Here is a 19,757-nt window from a genome sequence, read left to right as displayed (position 1 = left end):
CAGCTACAACACATCCTATCACATCCACGATTGAGAAAAAAATGATTTTTTTTCCCTCTGATCAGAAGGACCTGTCTCTATACTGTCCCTGATTAGCTTATCAGGCTGTCTGTCAGCTTCTGAGCCAATCAGGGCAAGCCCTCTCCCCCACTTCCTCCCAGTGTCATGAGATCCTTCATCTTCTTCCTCCTTCCTGTTTTCCCTGCCATTTTTCACAGTAATATGGCACTGGGCACAGTTTTTGCAAAAATCTTCGGAAGCGAATGGCAAAAACATTGGATTTGTTTGGCGGATTAATTTTTGTGATAATCAGAATTAATCTGAATTGATTTACTCAGTTCTAACTTATGTGTAAAGTGTAACCATCTTTATAGCAGGGAGGAAAGAAATGGCAAATATTCTTGTAAGATAAGTAACTTTTTATTATAAAATGGTTAAACTTTATTTACATGAGACAGTCTACACAACTGCCCTGAAAGGTCCCAACATTACAAAATCAGACACACATCTGCTAATAAACCTTTAAAAGCATGACAACCGTGAGTGGCAATAATGCTTCCTTAAAGAAGTACCAATTACACTTTGGCTTTTCTGCTGCGTCTATAATGCCGGCTTCATGTGAGGTAACTAAAATGGATCTTTTGTTTGCACTTCTTGCACATCTTTATGTCTTTATTTCCATTCTAAAGTTTGTCACTTTGAAATGCAGGATTGGAGTACGCATTGGAATCTCCATCGGCCATTGTGCTCTTTGCATAAATTGTAGATCCAATGGGTGGCCACTGTTTGTTCTCTTCTAAAACTGCCCTTAATTTTTTATAATTGCTACTAGGTTTTAACTTGAGACATCTCTTCAACGCCAACCATAGAGTTCTGTTGTCTAGAATGAATTCCTGAAGAAAACATTTAAAAAAAAATATTGTAATTTACTTTGTAGCAGTAGCTTATTTCAGCTACCTACAGTAAATATCAAATGTACAATCAGGACAAATTACTTCTAATTTAAAATTCCCTTGTAATTTGTACTATGCCATTTTATTTTACTTTTAGTGTTTTCTATTGATATATAAAAATTAATTGCAATAAATTACTATGGCTTTTTAAAGGGGTTGTCTGGGTTCATGCTTTCATGCTTAGATCCTCTCCTTTGCTACTGCTAGTCGGAGGCTTCTGCCTAGCAGTGTTCCCGGTAACGTCTTACAGGCTAGGGCAACACTAAAACCCTCCCATTAGTGCCGGTGATGTCGCCGGGCTCACTGCTGGCCGGAAGTCTCTGCCTAGCAGTGACCCGGTACATCACCGGATCTGCAGAAAAAGCTCTTGCCCTGCGTAATTCAGCGCAGGGCAAGAAAGAGCATCGGAGCATGAAATGCTCCGATACTCATGTCAGAGGGGCTGAGTGGGGGAAGACAGGGATATGTCCGGGTTCACAGCCCTTTAAGGCATTCATTTATCACAGTAAGGCTAAGTTCACATCACCGTTTAGTTTTCCATTCTTCCATTGGGTAGAGATATAGCAGTGGCTTAGTGTAAAAAATTTTTTTTACCCCTCTTTAAGTAAATTTGAGTGGCACGTGGGGGGGGTTACATATCTGAATCCTTGTCTTGGGTGCAGGAAAGCCTAGCTACACCTCTGCTGCATTTTTACCCTTGTATGTATTGAATCATAGTTACTTGTTGTAATTCTTTGTGTTTGAATAGACAGGGGATGAATTCACCCTACTTTTTCAGGATTATTTATATTGTTTTATAGCTATACATGATATTGTCAATTCATTCATTATCATCAACTGCATGTTCATGTTGTTAAGCACATTTAAATAATATTATTGTATTACATATTGATTGGCAACATTTTATGGCCATTAACTTAAAAAAAAGATCATCATATCATATATATTATTATATATTTAGAATGATACTGACCTCTACCGTAAATGAGACAACAAGACATATAATGAGCATTACTAACATGTGGATTCTCCAGCTTGTGGGTGTGCAGACAAGCTGTAAAGGAAATCACACACTTATAATATGCAGATGATGAAAGGCTTTAAAACAATCAGAAAGAATATATTATAGTAAAGCAATAAGTGGTTATGTTGTTATAAAAGTGCTTACCTCCAAAACAACATACATGTTCTTGAAGTTAGCAAATATGAAGAACAAGGTAAGCGTAAACTCTACTATTAGTGTTGCCACAAAAATATCTAAAAAAGAAAAAAGAATAGTATTTAGTTATCTAGCCACTTAGGACCAAAGCTAACCTAGACACTCTAATTTAAAAGATTAACAGATTAAAATAATAATGTACAATGGCTGCTGTAATCCTCTTATATTATTTCTTGTACTGTATATTCACTCACAATTTGTATACAGTGGTTGTCGGAAGGGTTTCCCCTTAGAAAACACAAAGGCCAAGATCACAAAATGTACAGCAGTGAGCAGCCACAGTGTCGAGTTCTCAAAGCTTGGGTAGTTAATCTTTGATGTCCTTGGGATTGGTTCGTGGGTATGATTCAGTCTCGATCTTCCAGGCTCACAGGCGCTAGTAACAATATAAGTAAAAGTCAGTTGCTTTGCATGTTCCACCACTAATTCTTTGTTATAGATACAGTATGCAAAGTTAAAGGGGTATTCCGGTTGTTTTAAGTTATTCCCTATCCACAGAATAGGTGATAACTATTAGATCGGAGGAAGTCCTATCACTGGAATCCTCAATGATCACAAGAACAATGCCCCATTTACAAGGGGAACAGTAATGCCCTAATTTCAGTTTATTCATACATTTCCAGAATGAAAAACAGACAGAAAAACAAAATTTTGGGTTATAAGAAAAGATTCTGAAGAATTATAATTTCATGGTGAATAAACGTAATTACTAAAACAGAAATGCCAGTAGAGGTGACAGCTCATTTTAACTGAATAAGGTAATAATTTAAAAGACCACTTGCCCTTTATCTAAGATTGCATTTTACAGAAGCAGAAATCTTTCAGTAACTAGCAATTCCACATATTTACCTGTAAATATCAGTGCTGCTGTACCATGGCTGCTGCTGGACTACTAGAAATGCATATGTCTGCATAGCTATTGTGAACAGCACATTGTATACCACAGAAAACAGCATAGATGGAGAAAGCAGTTGTCCTGGTGGTCTGTATGGTGCAAGTTTATGATAGGCAGGTGTCGAACTCACTGCAGAAAATGTACAAGATCACATGAAGAACTTACGTCTATTATGTTTGCGATATCATACATGATCATACATAATTTCCTAGCGCATAATACAAACCGGATTCCAAAAAAGTTGGGACACTATACAAATCGTGAATAAAAACTGAATGCAATGATGTGGAGGTGCCAACTTCTAATATTTTATTCAGAATAGAACATAAATCACGGAACAAAAGTTTAAACTGAGAAAATGTACCATTTTAAGGGAAAAATATGTTGAATCAGAATTTCATGGTGTCAACAAATCCCCAAAAAGTTGGGACAAGGCCATTTTCACCACTGTGTGGCATCTCCCCTTCTTCTTACAACACTCAACAGCCGTCTGGGGACCGAGGAGACCAGTTTCTCAAGTTTAGAAATAGGAATGCTTTCCCATTCTTGTCTAATACAGGCCTCTAACTGTTCAATCGTCTTGGGCCTTCTTTGTTGCACCTTCCTCTTTATGATGTGCCAAATGTTCTCTATAGGTGAAAGATCTGGACTGCAGACTGGCCAATTCAGTACCCGGATCCTTCTCCTACGCAGCCATGATGTTGTGATTGATGCAGAATGTGGTCTGGCATTATCTTGTTGAAAAATGCAGTGTCTTCCCTGAAAGAGATGACGTCTGGATGGGAGCATATGTTGTTCTAGAACCTGAATATATTTTTCTGCATTGATGGTGCCTTTCCAGACATGCAAGCTGCCCATGCAACACGCACTCATGCAACCCCATACCATCAGAGATGCAGGCTTCTGAACTGAGCGTTGATAACAACTTGGGTTGTCCTTGTCCTCTTTGGTCCGGATGACATGGCATCCCAGATTTTCAAAAAGAACTTTGAATCGTGACTCGTCTGACCACAGAACAGTCTTCCATTTTGCCACACTCCATTTTAAATGATCCCTGGCCCAGTGAAACCGCCTGAGCTTGTGGATCTTGCTTAGAAATGGCTTCTTCTTTGCACTGTAGAGTTTCAGCTGGCAACGGCGGATGGCACGGTGGATTGTGTTCACTGACAATGGTTTCTGGAAATATTCCTGAGTCCATTCTGTGATTTCCTTTACAGTAGCATTCCTGTTTGTGGTGCAGTGTCGTTTAAGGGCCCGGAGATCACGGGCATCCAGTATGGTTTTACAGCCTTGACCCTTACGCACAGAGATTGTTCCAGATTCTCTCAATCTTCGGATGATGTTATGCACAGTTGATGATGATAGATGCAAAGTCTTTGCAATTTTTCGCTGGGTAACACCTTTCTGATCTTGCTCCACTATCTTTCTGCGCAACATTGTGGGAATTGGTGATCCTCTACCCATCTTGGCTTCTGAGAGACACTGCCACTCTGAGAAGCTCTTTTTATATCCAATCATGTTGCCAATTGACCTAATTAGTGTTAATTGGTCTTCCAGCTCTTTGTTATGCTCAAATTTACTTTTTCCAGCCTCTTATTGCTACTTGTCCCAACTTTTTTGGGATTTGTTGACACCGTGAAATTTTGAATCAACGTATTTTTCCTTTAAAATGATACATTTACTCGGATTAAACGTTTGATCTGTCATCTACGTTCTATCACAAATAAAATATTGACATTTGCCATCTCCACATCATTGCATTCAGTTTTTATTCACAATTTGTTTAGTGTCCCAACTTTTTTGGAATCCGGTTTGTATATTAATGGCCAGTAGGTCTAAAGTTTTAATAAAGTCAATAATGCTAATTAAATTCAGAGTCCTTAAAGGGAACCTGTCATCAACTTTATGCTGCCCATACTAACGGCAACATAAATTAGAGACAGGTGAGTTGATTTCAGCGGTCTGTCATTTAAAAGTAAATGGTTGCCGAGAACCAGCATCTTAATCATTGCAGCACAGGCCTTGAAAATAGTCAAATCTGCCTGAGAGTCATGGTTGTTCATGAATTCCTGCTCTCCCGCCCGCCTGCTGATGACTGACCGTCTTCTACCTATTTTTCTCCCTTTATCTCTAGGAAAGAACTGCCAGTCATCAGCAGATGGGGGAGAGCAGGAGATTATGTATAACCAGGACTCTTCTCAAGTAGATTTGACTCTTTTCCAGGCTCAGTCTGCAATGATTATGATGCTGGTTCTCAGCAACCACTTACTTTTAGCTCATGAGTAACACACCACTAAAATCAGCATTTCTGTCACTATTTTATGCTGCCCTCCCTACCCAGTCAAACCTGTGAAGAGATCTATACCTAACCGCTCTGTTCCAGTTCCATAGCTCCCGTACTATCTTCATCAGTCTTCCAGTCTCTACCTGTTAACCTCTGCATGGACTGGGCCATGATTATTGCTGCAACCAATTACTGGCTTCAGTGGTCGCATGTCCCCAAGTGGTAACACAAGGTCAGTCAATGGCTTCAGAAGTCCCTGCTCCATTCCAGCTTCGTGGTTTCTGGGTTGTCTACACTGGACCTCCAGCCCCCATCTATTAACTTCCACATAGATGGGGGTTGGAGGTCAAGTGTAGACAGCCCAGATGCCACAAAGCTGGAATGGAGCAGGTTAGTATAGATTTATTCACAAGTCCTACCGGGCACAGGGGTTTAAAAATAAATAAAAAATGTAGACTTTAAAGTCTACTTCTTATTAGTCATTGCCACTGGCATGTATTTTAGGGGACCTGCCAAGGAATCTTGACTTTCAGTAGAATACAAAAAGGATACAAATATACGGTATTAACCACCTCCGGACCGCCTAACGCAGGATCGCGTTCCGGAGGTGGCAGCGCTGCGCACAGTCACGCATATACGCGTCATCTCGCGAGACGCGAGACTTCCTGTGAACGCGCGCACACAGGCGCGCGCGCTCACAGGAACGGAAGGTAAGAGAGTTGATCTCCAGCCTGCCAGCGGCGATCGTTCGCTGGCAGGCTGGAGATGTGTTTTTTTTAACCCCTAACAGGTATATTAGACGCTGTTTTGATAACAGCGTCTAATATACCTGCTACCTGGTCCTCTGGTGGTCCCCTTTGTTTGGATCGACCACCAGAGGACACAGGTAGCTCAGTAAAGTAGCACCACTACACTACACTACACCCCCCCCCGTCACTTATTAACCCCTTATTAGCCCCTGATCACCCCTAATCACCCCTGATCACCCCATATAGACTCCCTGATCACCCCCCTGTCATTGATTACCCCCCTGTCATTGATCAACCCCCTGTAAAGCTCCATTCAGACGTCCGCATGATTTTTACGGATCCACTGATAGATGGATCGGATCCGCAAAACGCATCCGGACGTCTGAATGAAGCCTTACAGGGGCGTGATCAATGACTGTGGTGATCACCCCATATAGACTCCCTGATCACCCCCCTGTCATTGATTACCCCCTGTCATTGATTACCCCCCTGTAAAGCTCCATTCAGATGTCCGCATGATTTTTACGGATGCACTGATACATGGATCGGATCCGCAAAACGCATCCGGTCGTCTGAATGAAGCCTTACAGGGGCATGATCAATGACTGTGGTGATCACCCCCCTGTCATTGATTACCCCCCTGTAAAGCTCCATTCAGATGTCCGCATGATTTTTACGGATGCACTGATAGATGGATCGGATCCGCAAAACGCATCCGGACGTCTGAATGAAGCCTTACAGGGGCATGATCAATGACTGTGGTGATCACCCCATATAGACTCCCTGATCACCCCCCTGTCATTGATTACCCCCCTGTCATTGATTACCCCCCTGTAAAGCTCCATTCAGATGTCCGCATGATTTTTACGGATGCACTGATAGATGGATCGGATCCGCAAAACGCATCCGGACGTCTGAATGAAGCCTTACAGGGGCATGATCAATGACTGTGGTGATCACCCCATATAGACTCCCTGATCACCCCCCTGTAAAGCTCCATTCAGATGTCCGCATGATTTTTACGGATGCACTGATGCATGGATCGGATCCGCAAAACGCATCCGGTCGTCTGAATGAAGCCTTACAGGGGCATGATCAATGACTGTGGTGATCACCCCCCTGTCATTGATTACCCCCCTGTAAAGCTCCATTCAGATGTCCGCATGATTTTTACGGATGCACTGATAGATGGATCGGATCCGCAAAACGCATCCGGACGTCTGAATGAAGCCTTACACGGGCGTGATCAATGACTGTGGTTATCACCCCATATAGACTCCCTGATCACCCCCCTGTCATTGATCACCCCCCTGTCATTGATCACCCCCCTGTCATTGATCACCCCCCTGTCATTGATCACCCCCCCTGTCATTGATCACCCCCCCTGTCATTGATCACCCCCCCTGTCATTGATCACCCCCCTGTCATTGATCACCCCCCTGTCATTGATCACCCCCCCTGTCATTGATCACCCCCCTGTCATTGATCACCCCTCTGTAAGGCTCCATTCAGATATTTTTTTGGCCCAAGTTAGCGGAATTTTTTTTTTTTTTCCTTACAAAGTCTCATATTCCACTAACTTGTGTCAAAAAATAAAATCTCACATGAACTCACCATACCCCTCACGGAATCCAAATGCGTAAAATTTTTTAGACATTTATATTCCAGACTTCTTCTCACGCTTTAGGGCCCCTAGAATGCCAGGGCAGTATAAATACCCCACATGTGACCCCATTTCGGAAAGAAGACACCCCCAGGTATTCCGTGAGGGGCATATTGAGTCCATGAAAGATTGAAATTTTTGTCCCAAGTTAGCGGAACGGGAGACTTTGTGAGAAAAAAATTAAAAATATCAATTTCCGCTAACTTGTGCCAAAAAAAAAAAATTTCTATGAACTCGCCATGCCCCTCATTGAATACCTTGGGGTGTCTTCTTTCCAAAATGGGGTCACATGTGGGGTATTTATACTGCCCTGGCATTCTAGGGGCCCCAAAGCGTGAGAAGAAGTCTGGTATCCAAATGTCTAAAAATGCCCTCCTAAAAGGAATTTGGGCACCTTTGCGCATCTAGGCTGCAAAAAAGTGTCACACATCTGGTATCGCCGTACTCAGGAGAAGTTGGGGAATGTGTTTTGGGGTGTCATTTTACATATACCCATGCTGGGTGAGAGACATATCTTGGTCAAATGCCAACTTTGTATAAAAAAATGGGAAAAGTTGTCTTTTGCCAAGATATTTCTCTCACCCAGCATGGGTATATGTAAAATGACACCCCAAAACACATTCCCCAACTTCTCCTGAATACGGCGATACCACATGTGTGACACTTTTTTGCAGCCTAGGTGGGCAAAGGGGCCCATATTCCAAAGAGCACCTTTAGGATTTCACAGGTCATTTACCTACTTACCACACATTAGGGCCCCTGGAAAATGCCAGGGCAGTATAACTACCCCACAAGTGACCCCATTTTGGAAAGAAGACACCCCAAGGTATTCCGTGAGGGGCATGGCGAGTTCCTAGAATTTTTTATTTTTTGTCACAAGTTAGTGGAAAATGCTTATTTTTTTTATTTTTATTTTTTTTCATACAAAGTCTCATATTCCACTAACTTGTGACAAAAAATAAAAACTTCCATGAACTCACTATGCCCATCAGCGAATACCTTGGGGTGTCTTCTTTCCAAAATGGGGTCACTTGTGGGGTAGTTATACTGCCCTGGCATTCTAGGGGCCCAAATGTGTGGTAAGGAGTTTGAAATCAAATTCTGTAAAAAATGACCTGTGAAATCCGAAAGGTGCTCTTTTGAATATGGGCCCCTTTGCCCACCTCGGCTGCAAAAAAGTGTCACACATCTGGTATCTCCGTAATCGGGAGAAGTTGGGGAATGTGTTTTGGGGTGTCATTTTACATATACCCATGCTGGGTGAGAGAAATATCTTGGCAAAAGACAACTTTTCCCATTTTTTTATACAAAGTTGGCATTTGACCAAGATATTTATCTCACCCAGCATGGGTATATGTAAAAAGACACCCCAAAACACATTCCTCAACTTCTCCTGAATACAGAGATACCAGATGTGTGACACTTTTTTGCAGCCTAGGTGGGCAAAGGGGCCCACATTCCAAAGAGCACCTTTCGGATTTCACAGGTCATTTACCTACTTACCACACATTTGGGCCCCTAGAATGCCAGGGCAGTATAACTACCCCACAAGTGACCCCATTTTGGAAAGAAGACACCCCAAGGTATTCGCTGATGGGCATAGTGAGTTCATGGAAGTTTTTATTTTTTGTCACAAGTTTGTGGAATATGAGACTTTGTATGAAAAAAAAAAAAAAATCATCATTTTCCACTAACTTGTGACAAAAAATAAAAAATTCTAGGAACTCGCCATGCCCCTCACGGAATACCTTGGGGTGTCTTCTTTCCAAAATGGGGTCACTTGTGGGGTAGTTATACTGCCCTGGTATTCTAGGGGCCCAAATGTGTGGTAAGGAGTTTGAAATCAAATTCAGGAAAAAATGAGGAGTGAAATCCGAAAGGTGCTCTTTGGAATATGGGCCCCTTTGCCCACCTAGGCTGCAAAAAAGTGTCACACATCTGGTATCCCCGTACTCAGGAGAAGTTGAGGAATGTGTTTTGGGGTGTCTTTTTACATATACCCATGCTGGGTGAGATAAATATCTTGGTCAAATGACAACTTTGTATAAAAAAATGGGAAAAGTTGTCTTTTGCCAAGATATTTCTCTCACCCAGCATGGGTATATATAAAATGACACCCCAAAACACATTCCCCACCTTCTCCTGAGTACGGAGATACCAGATGTGTGACACTTTTTTGCAGCCTAGGTGGGCAAAGGGGCCCATATTCCAAAGAGCACCTTTCGGATTTCACAGGTCATTTTTTACAGAATTTGATTTCAAACTCCTTACCACACATTTGGGCCCCTAGAATGCCAGGGCAGTATAACTACCCCACAAGTGACCCCATTTTGGAAAGAAGAGACCCCAAGGTATTCGCTGATGGGCATAGTGAGTTCATAGAACTTTTTATTTTTTGTCACAAGTTAGTGGAATATGAGACTTTGTAAGAAAAAAAAAAAAAAAAAAAAATCATCATTTTCCGCTAACTTGTGACAAAAAATAAAAAGTTCTATGAACTCACTATGCCCATCAGCGAATACCTTAGGGTGTGTACTTTCAGAAATGGGGTCATTTGTGGGGTGTTTGTACTGTCTGGGCATTGTAGAACCTCAGGAAACATGACAGGTGCTCAGAAAGTCAGAGCTGCTTCAAAAAGCAGAAATTCACATTTTTGTACCATAGTTTGTAAACGCTATAACTTTTACCCAAACCATTTTTTTTTTACCCAAACATTTTTTTTTTATCAAAGACATGTAGAACTATAAATTTAGAGCAAAATTTCTATATGGATGTCGTTTTTTTTTGCAAAATTTTACAACTGAAAGTGAAAAATGTCATTTTTTTGCAAAAAAATCGTTAAATTTCGATTAATAACAAAAAAAGTAAAAATGTCAGCAGCAATGAAATACCACCAAATGAAAGCTCTATTAGTGAGAAGAAAAGGAGGTAAAATTCATTTGGGTGGTAAGTTGCATGACCGAGCAATAAACGGTGAAAGTAGTGTAGGTCAGAAGTGTAAAAAGTGGCCTGGTCTTTCAGGGTGTTTAAGCACTGGGGGCTGAGGTGGTTAAGTAGTTCTAACTAGATCAAGCAAGGGAAGATCCCTCAATGCCTAATTAAATACAGCCAAGCTGTGTATACATAACCTCTACTTGGGGACCCTACAGCCTTGTACTACAGCATATAAGAGTTTACAACATTTTTTTTGTCAAGTTTAGTATTTAAAAAAAATCATGTTCATAAAAGTGAAGTTATGTAGGTCTCCCATGGGTGTCATGCTACAAGTTTGTCCACCTCCCAGTTTGTACAGAGCTATAATGTCCAGCAGGTTGTCAGATAATGTTAAAATCCACTTACAATCTTCAGCAAAATTCCCATGTGTTACATTTGCTGAAGATTGTGCTATGAAGTTACCACAGATTTTACTCCTGCTTCATTGGAAGTGGTCAAATATGTGTTGAAACTCCATAACTAATCAGCAACAGGAGCATGCAGCAAATTTAAAAACTCACTGCTCATTTTTATGCAAAGAAAGCCTCCACAGCATGTGGATGGGATGTGTAAAATCTTAAAGCCTTGCCTTGTGCTATAATTTGCTGCAGATTTTACTTGTGCAAACCCACCAGAAAAATCTGCAGCAGATCCAACAGGTGCAGACACGTCTTAATATGGCCACGGACATGAGGCCTAGGAATGATAATAACCCAAAATGTTATTATTTTAAATATATTTAGTAAGCCTAAATTTGAAGGGATCATGAGATTTGATGAGTAAATGTAAAATGCCCCTAATATTTAACACATTTCATAATTCTTTGTTTAATATCAGAACAAAATGTTTTCATACCTTGTGCTATGTACTGTATGTAACAAGACATTGAAAGATGTACTTACTTGTTAAGAAAATGACAAACATGATTGCAAAGTCATGAACAAGAAACTGATTATTTCCAAAGATGTTTAGTTGCTGGAAGACACAAATGAACAATGTGTTGACATGATGCTTGGATATAATTAGACATCTTAATAATTATTTATTAGTATAAGGCCTCTTCCACACGACCATATGTATTTTGCGGTCCACAAAAAATACGAATGACATCCGTGTGCATTCTGTATTTTCCAGAACGGAACAGCTGGCCCCTAATAGAACAGTACTATCCTTGTCCTTAATGCGGACAATAATAGGACATGTTCAATTTTTTGGCGGAACGGAAATACGGAAACGGAATGCACACGGAGTCACTTCAGTTTTTTTGTGGACCCATTGACATAAATAGTTCCGTATACGGTCGGCAAAAAACACTGAACAGACACAGAAACAAAATACGTTCAGGTGCAAGAGGCCTTAAAATGTTATTCCTTATTTGACAAATATTCATTAAAACAATGTGAATGGTGTAGAAATATTAGTAGAAACAATTAAAACAGTTAAAACAATTACCCAGTAGAGGATTAAAGTGTTAATATACTCAATTAATCCAAACATAGACATGTATTTAAACATGCAGAAAGAAGTGACAAGGGCTGCCCGTCCTTCCCTGGAAAATGAAAAGAATAAGGTTAGATTCTGCATCTTCTTCAGTTACTGATTTTTATTTTGTTCACAGTTAGAAAAAAGGAACCTTTAAAACATGATGCAAAAGGAAAGTATTGTGGTATCTCAAAAGCACAGAAGTATAAGGCTACAGCCACACCCGCAGGAGTTTTTAAAATCAAAATCAGGAATGGATCATAAAAGAGAGAGAAAATATTAAAGACTACTTCTCTAGTCTGAATATACTCCTGGTTTTGACTTTAAAAACGAAAAAAAAAAAAACTCAACGTGTGGCCGAACCCTTATGCCCCTTTGACACGAGCAAGTTTTCCGCGCAGGTGCAATGCGTGACGTGAACGCATAGCACCCGCACTGAATCCTGGCCCATTCATTTCAATGGTTCTGCATCAGTTCTGCAGTACGTGAAAAACGCAGCCTGTTCTATATTCTGCATTTTTCACGCAGCCCTGGCCCCATAGAAGTGAATGGGGCTTCAGTGAAAAACGCATTGCATTCATAGGCAAGTGCGGTTGCAATGCGTTTTTCACTGATGGTTGCTATGAGATGTTTGTAAACCTTCAGTTTTTTTTCACGCGCGCGAAAAACGCAGACAAGACTGACTGAACTTGCTTGCAAAATGGTGCAAATTTCACTGAACGCACCCTGAGCCGGTCCGTATTGTTCGTGAATGCATAAACGTTTTTATATATAGTTATATTTTCTAGTATAATGAATATAGTTGAAAAAAGACATGCCTATTATTGATGGATGCTCTCAATAAAACTGCAAAATAAAGCAGTTCTCGGATGATTACTTACTTGAGTAATTCTGGGACACATTTAATATTAGTGACGTGAGAGTTAAATGGAGCAGCCACTGAGGCCTCGGCCACTGACAATGAAATTCCAGCGTTGGCCATTTTCAGAGCCTAAAAGAACAGCATAATGATGATTATAATTCCTACGGTATATTGAACTATTATTACTATTGTTAAACTTGTGTGCACTTACCGCACAATCATTAGCGCCATCTCCGCACATCCCTACATAGTAGCTGGAAAACACAGAAGATTGTCATTTTATTTCCACAGACAAAAACTGAAAGAAAATTAGCCGGATATGAATATTATATATTTAAAACGCTTGATACAGTAAATGAGAAGTTTAAACTTCTAGGAATAGCTGTCAATACAGATGATTAATCACTGCTTTCTTATTCCTAAGAACTGGCAGGTCCTTGGAGAGGAGCTGTAGCTTCTTCACTTTTACCATAGCATATCTTGGATGTCATTGAACACATAGTACAAATGTACAAAATTTTTAAAGGACACCTGTCAGCAGATTTGTGTCTATGACACCTGTTACATGTGTGCTTGGCAGCTCAAGGCATCTGTGTTGGTCCCATGTTCATATGTGCTCGCATTGCTGAGAAAGATTGTATTTATGAACCTCTAGTACTAATGTTGCCATTAAACCTAGAGGCTCTCTTTGGCCTCATCCATTTTATCCGAGCAGTATGTCAGTAAAGTGGAACAAGTACTTCATAAATATCATTTCTACTACAAAGCTGACTGCCTGTAGCCACCACTAGAGGGAGCAAAGTACATAGGAACTTACACAGTTAATGTAATCATCTGTTTGCATTAAGCTCCACCTAGTGGTGGCTGCATGCAGTATTTTTAAATCAGGATGAGAAAGAAGAAGAGTTCAGTCCCCCACGACCCCATAGCCTTCATCTAAAGATTCCTTTATTTCTTCTGTTTATTGGATCTCATATGCACTACATGCAGTATTCAACTAGTTTGGTTCTGTATAATTTTTCTATACATAACACTTACTCAAGCTTTCGAAATTCATCTATAATTCCCGATTTCTGCCCAGGAGACATTCTTGCAAAAACTGTGCCATTCATTAATATCTGTGGAAAAAATAAAAACAATGATGTTGGTTAGTTACTGGTTTTAAAACTAATGAAAAATATCACCTAAAAATAGCAATGTACAGGTATGTCCTTCCTTACCCTTCCTATTGGATCAACATACCTGTGTGTGGTGTCAAATGACCAGCGTTTTCGAATAACATGATTTTGCAATAATCTTTCCCATGATGCCTATCATATGTGTGTCTATGTGTGGCCACCCAGTGGTTATGATGGAATTTGCTGGCTATTAAGGGTTTTGCTTGCATGTCAAAATATGTTATTGCATTTGTTTCGAGAGCAATTGAAGTCCCTAAAGAGGTTATGCCATGATTAATGTAAAAAATGAAAATCAGACATCATATAGTACATGACAATCTCTTTATAACAAAGCTAGAACCAGCCCTGTACCTCACATGGATCCAGAGATCTCCCCTTTCATTGCTTTGCTAGATTTATATCAAGCTGACAGCTCAAGGAGGTCTCTTTTCTGCTGCGGGAAGGATAAAACTGAAGGATGAAACTGAGCATGTGCGGCCATCTCAGGGAGCCGGACAAAGAAATAAGAAAAAGAACAAACAGCAGGTGGCGCTATACAGATACATTTTATTGAATAACTCAGTAGTTATACTAAATTTTTTATTACTTGCAATTACAAAAGTATTCAGATCCAGATGCTGGTTTGAAAACTGTAGAATAGTTTTCGTGGGACAACCCCAAGCTAAGATAAAGATGGATACATATATCCAGAGCATAAAGGAATGTGCATGGACTCTGAGCTACCAATTCTATTACTTGAGACTATAAATATCCTATATGTATAGTCCTGTAGGGAACAATAAATAATTCCTCTGGGTATTTATTGTATATTGTTTGACCTTGATCATGAACATGCAATTAAAGCAGCAGGTTCCATATAATTATGACTAGAGATGAGCGAAGTATTCAAAAATTCGATTCGGCTGCCTCACCGAATTTTACCAAACTATTAGCTTTTTAACGAATTACTTTGTCACGAAGCGCATTTCTTTGTAAGTAGTGGGTGCAATGACAGGTATTGTACCGCTCCCCATTATTGTACCCCTCATATGCCGCGTTCATAGCTGATTGAGGAATCTAACTGTAATAACAGAGTATAAAAAATAAAAATTACATTTAAATTAGATTGATGATATAGTGTGAAATCTCAAGCGGCCCGTGATGATGCCATCACGCCGGGCGGCGTGGTGACTTCATACGTCACATGGTGATCTTCAATCAAGATGGTAGCAGCCAGACCGTCGCGAGCAAATAGATGAATTAAGTATGTTTTTTTTTTGTTGTTGTTTTTTACACTATTTCAGTTAAAATCCAAGTACGAGGAAATTCGGCTTTGCAGCGTATTTAATTTTCCCTGAAAATTTGTATCTTCGCTCAACACTATTATTATTATTATGACCTTACACAATTATTCTGGAATGTTCAAATTCTTTGTTTAATCGCTATAATGACGTTTCTACAGAGCACACACATCTCATTTTGATAATGTACATTGTGCCCAAAAATAATCATGTTTACACCTAATGAATTTGTATGGAGGCCACAAACACAGAGTAAACATATTGTAGGTAATTCCTCCTGGAATAGAGTCTGTGTACAATGAATGGGGGGCCAGCGCAATGAAAGCCTATGATATTCCAGCAGTTGTCAAGCAGACAAGATCTTTGCTAGACAATGTATATGCTTTGAAAAGGCTGCTATTTTTGCATTTGACACTTACCTTTGGTAACAAGTCGGTAAAGTGTTTCTCCAAATTTTCATATGTCTTCCCACTCAGTGAAAAATGATAATCACTAATTTTGTCATCCGAATCATCTTCTAAATTGATGGATATTCCCTGGTAATGCACACAATTTTTAAATTTTTAAAATTAGATAAATTACTTGTCAAAGCTAAAACATCACAGATCTAGATAGATAGATAGATAGATAGATAGAAAAAATAGATATATCATGAATGTGTTGTAGAACCAGGTACATGAGAACAGAGTGTTTTGAGTCGTTTATGCCATATACCATTTTTTGAACACAGGTAAACATAGCAAAACATTTACCGTACCTGTAATAATTTATCACTTTTTCCACTCTGTGGATATTCCAGAAGATTCCAGGTGACGGAAGCTGGGGAACTGCCATTAGGAGCTTGTGCTTCCACCAAAATAACTTTGCTGCCCTCAGGAATCATTCCACAGTTCTTTGCAACTGTAGTTGCTGTTTGTATGTTATCACCTATATAAAGATATTTAGCATTTAAGTACATTTTGTACCATTTAAAACACATGCACAACCTTACAGGTGTCATGCTATTTACCAGCACACTGAACTTCTGCAATTGACCAAAAATATAAAACTGGAATATAATTGTGATTAATAGGGATGAACGAAGCCGTGGAAGTTCAGGTTTCACTGGGTTTGGCTAAACTTCAGGTCAAAGAAGTCCATTATTTTCCGATATAGCCATGTTATAACGGAAAACCATAAAGTAATTCAAAAACCTTCCAAACACTGAACCCAGACTTCAGTTCAGATTCGCTCGTCCCTAGTCATTAAAAATAATAACGTCTACCTTTGGATCCAATTTTTTCTTTTTAACCTGCAAAGAGGTTTTTCCTAAAGAAAGAGAACCATCTTACTGGTGCCACCTTTTAAAACTTGCTGCATATGAGACTGACTTTTTAACAAGCCTTTGGACACCACAAAGAAAAATAGCCAAGCCAAAGGCTTGTAAAAAAAAAGCCAGTTTTTGGGCGTCTAGAGTGGGGATAGGGGTGAGTATTGACATCCAACTTACTGGTCTGGAGTCTGCAGTAAGTGTCCTGTACATGTATTATGGTACTTATTAGGGCTTTCCTGAAGTCGCAGATTCCCTGAACTTAGGCCCCATTCACACAACCGTATTTTTCATCTGCATCTGAATTTTTCGCGGATCGGATGGGGACCCATTCATTTCAATGGGGCCACAAAAAATGCAGACAGTGCACTGTGTGCTGTCAACATCAGTGTGTCCGTTCCATAGTCTCGCAAAAAAAGATAGAACATGCCCTATACTTGTTTATTGTTATAATGGGTCCGCAAAAAAATAAAATGGATGTAGCACTGATGTCACCCATATTTTGGCAGACTGCAAAATACATATGGTCATGTGAATGCACCCGAAGGTGGAGGTTTGAATGATCAGTATAAAAAATCCCAGATTCCATGTAGTTAGTCTATCCACTGAATGCTTGTATAAATTGTTACCAAAGAGCTTGGTAACAGCATAATCTTAAAGGGGTTGTCCCATCAAAAATATTCTGCAATTTTCAAACCAGCACCTGGATCTGAATAGTTTTGTAATTGCATGAAATTAAAAAATTTGTATAGCCATTGAGTTATTCAATAAAACAAATCTGTGTAGCACCACCTGCTGTACGTTCTTTTTCGTATTTTTTTGTCCTGCTCACTGAGATGGTCGCACATGCTCAGTTTCATCCTTTAACTGCCTCCTAAACTGTGAAAGGGAGAGCATGGGCAGGCCCCTTAGCTGCAGCAGAAAAAAACACTCCCCTTGAGCTCTAGCAGAGCAGAGCAACGAATGTGGAGATCTCTGGATCCATGTGAGGTACAGGGCTGGTTCTAGCTTTATTAGTCATGTCCTATATGATGCCTGATTTAAATTTTTTTGATTATTCATGGGATAACCCCTTTAAAGGGATTTTTCCAGGATTAAAATAGGCTTGATTCTTTCAAATACAGCCCCACATCTGTCCACATGTTGGGTGTGGTCTTACAGCTCAGCTCCATTCACTTTAATGGAGCTGATGTGGAGTACCTGGCACCACCCATGGAAAGGTGTGGGGCCATTATAGGAAAAAAGCAGACATGTTTAGCTAATTCTTTTAAATAGGTCAAGTTTTCAAAACTATACTAACGGTTTCATAATTGTACTGTGGAAAAATCTAGGCAGTCGTGTATACAATACAGTTGTTCTATGTTCCTGCAAAATTTTATGTAGGTTTCAATTATACATGCAGCTTGACTATTGCATTTTAATGAAAGTATTCTATTTCACCTGTAATCATAACAGTCCTGATTTTGGCAGCATTCAGTTCCTCTAGGACAGGCTTAGTCTCTGGTTTGAGACGATTTTCCAGTATGAGCAAACCAAGGAACTCCAAGTTTCTTTCAACTTCATCCCTTGAAAGAGACAGAAAGACTCTCAGTTTATAGTATTTGAGCTACACATGAGCTGGTTTGATACCGAGAGCAAAATTAGTCAGCACCTCCTAACAAAGTGAAGTAATCTACAGGTGCCTTTAAGCTATGACTGCAATGCAGAAGCAAACAAATATAAAAGATGCAAAACATTCTGCTGTAATTATAAATTTGATTCTTAGCGCACAAATTGATCAGATAGTGTGAGCCCACCTGCTATGGCAATGTGTCCTCAGGCCCTCATCCATTGTTAAACAAGGTTGACAAAACTATTCCTAACATCTCCCTCGGATACCTCTGCTTAAAAGCAGAGTAAGGTAACGTTTACATAGTGGCATTTTGGTGCGGACAACCATGCTGAAATTACACCGAAAAACAACGCCTTTGTTCTGTCTTCCATACATCTCAATGGGAGGCTGAGGATCGTAGAGCGGCAGCTCCAAGCGGTGGCCACACAGACTACAGACATATCCCTTCTAGGCACGGCCACAGCTATAAGCCACCAATCCACAATCCTCAGTGAAGCCTCCCGTTGAGATGTATGGGCTGTAGAAAGGGCGTGTTTTTTTTCATCAGAATTTTGGCGTGGTTGTGCGTGAACGGTCCCTAATCAGTACAGAAAGGACTGCACCATTTGTTGGTGGCTTCCCTTATTGTGATTCCTGTATTCCCTTTTAGTAACAAGACCCTCAGTCTTGTACTTTGCCTCAACTTCCAATGCATTTCCCATTTTAGCTATAGGTTCTTTGAACTCTGCTACTAAGCCCGTTCGATTCTCATGGGTCCATTAGATAATGGCACCTAATACATGCAGATATGTGCATCCCACCATTATAGAGGACCTTACCTGAAGCATATGGTATCACTATCATGGAGTAATGAATAAAAATCACAACCAAACATCGGAGAAGTAATTTTAGTACAATGACTATACTGACTTGTTATTGCTGGATCAAAGCCTGATTAACCATATATCTAATTAATTGCAGGGTTATTAGGTTGTTTTAGTGGATTTTGACCAAAGTCATACTTAAGAAGGGTATTCACACTGCACTGATTTTGTTTAGTGTATCCTATAATTGGGGACTTGGTAGTTCTGTGATTTTGCACAAATAAAACAAGTAACTCCCACCACTCCCCTAGTAAAGAACGCTTACCTCTTGACAGGACATAGATGGCTAGAGTGGAGGTGGAGTGACGGCCCTGGGGACATTCACATGGTGGGGCCCACCAGAGGAAGAATGGAGATCCCCGGGTGGGCTCCACTTTCAACTGTATTGGCGTCCGCAACTCTGTGGTGGAGCAGGGAACAATGTTCTCCCTGCCT

The 19,757-nt window shown here is 40.1% G+C and overlaps 1 pseudogene; it reads right to left on the bottom strand.

The window, feature by feature from the left end:
* Positions 1-683: 683 nt before the first annotated feature.
* LOC120999049 overlaps positions 684-19,757 on the bottom strand; it is a 90,431-nt pseudogene continuing 71,357 nt past the window's right edge.

This window comes from Bufo bufo, chromosome 4, assembly GCF_905171765.1.
Source record: "Bufo bufo chromosome 4, aBufBuf1.1, whole genome shotgun sequence".
NCBI lineage: Eukaryota > Metazoa > Chordata > Amphibia > Anura > Bufonidae > Bufo > Bufo bufo.
This window is presented reverse-complemented; position numbering and strand designations above follow the sequence as displayed.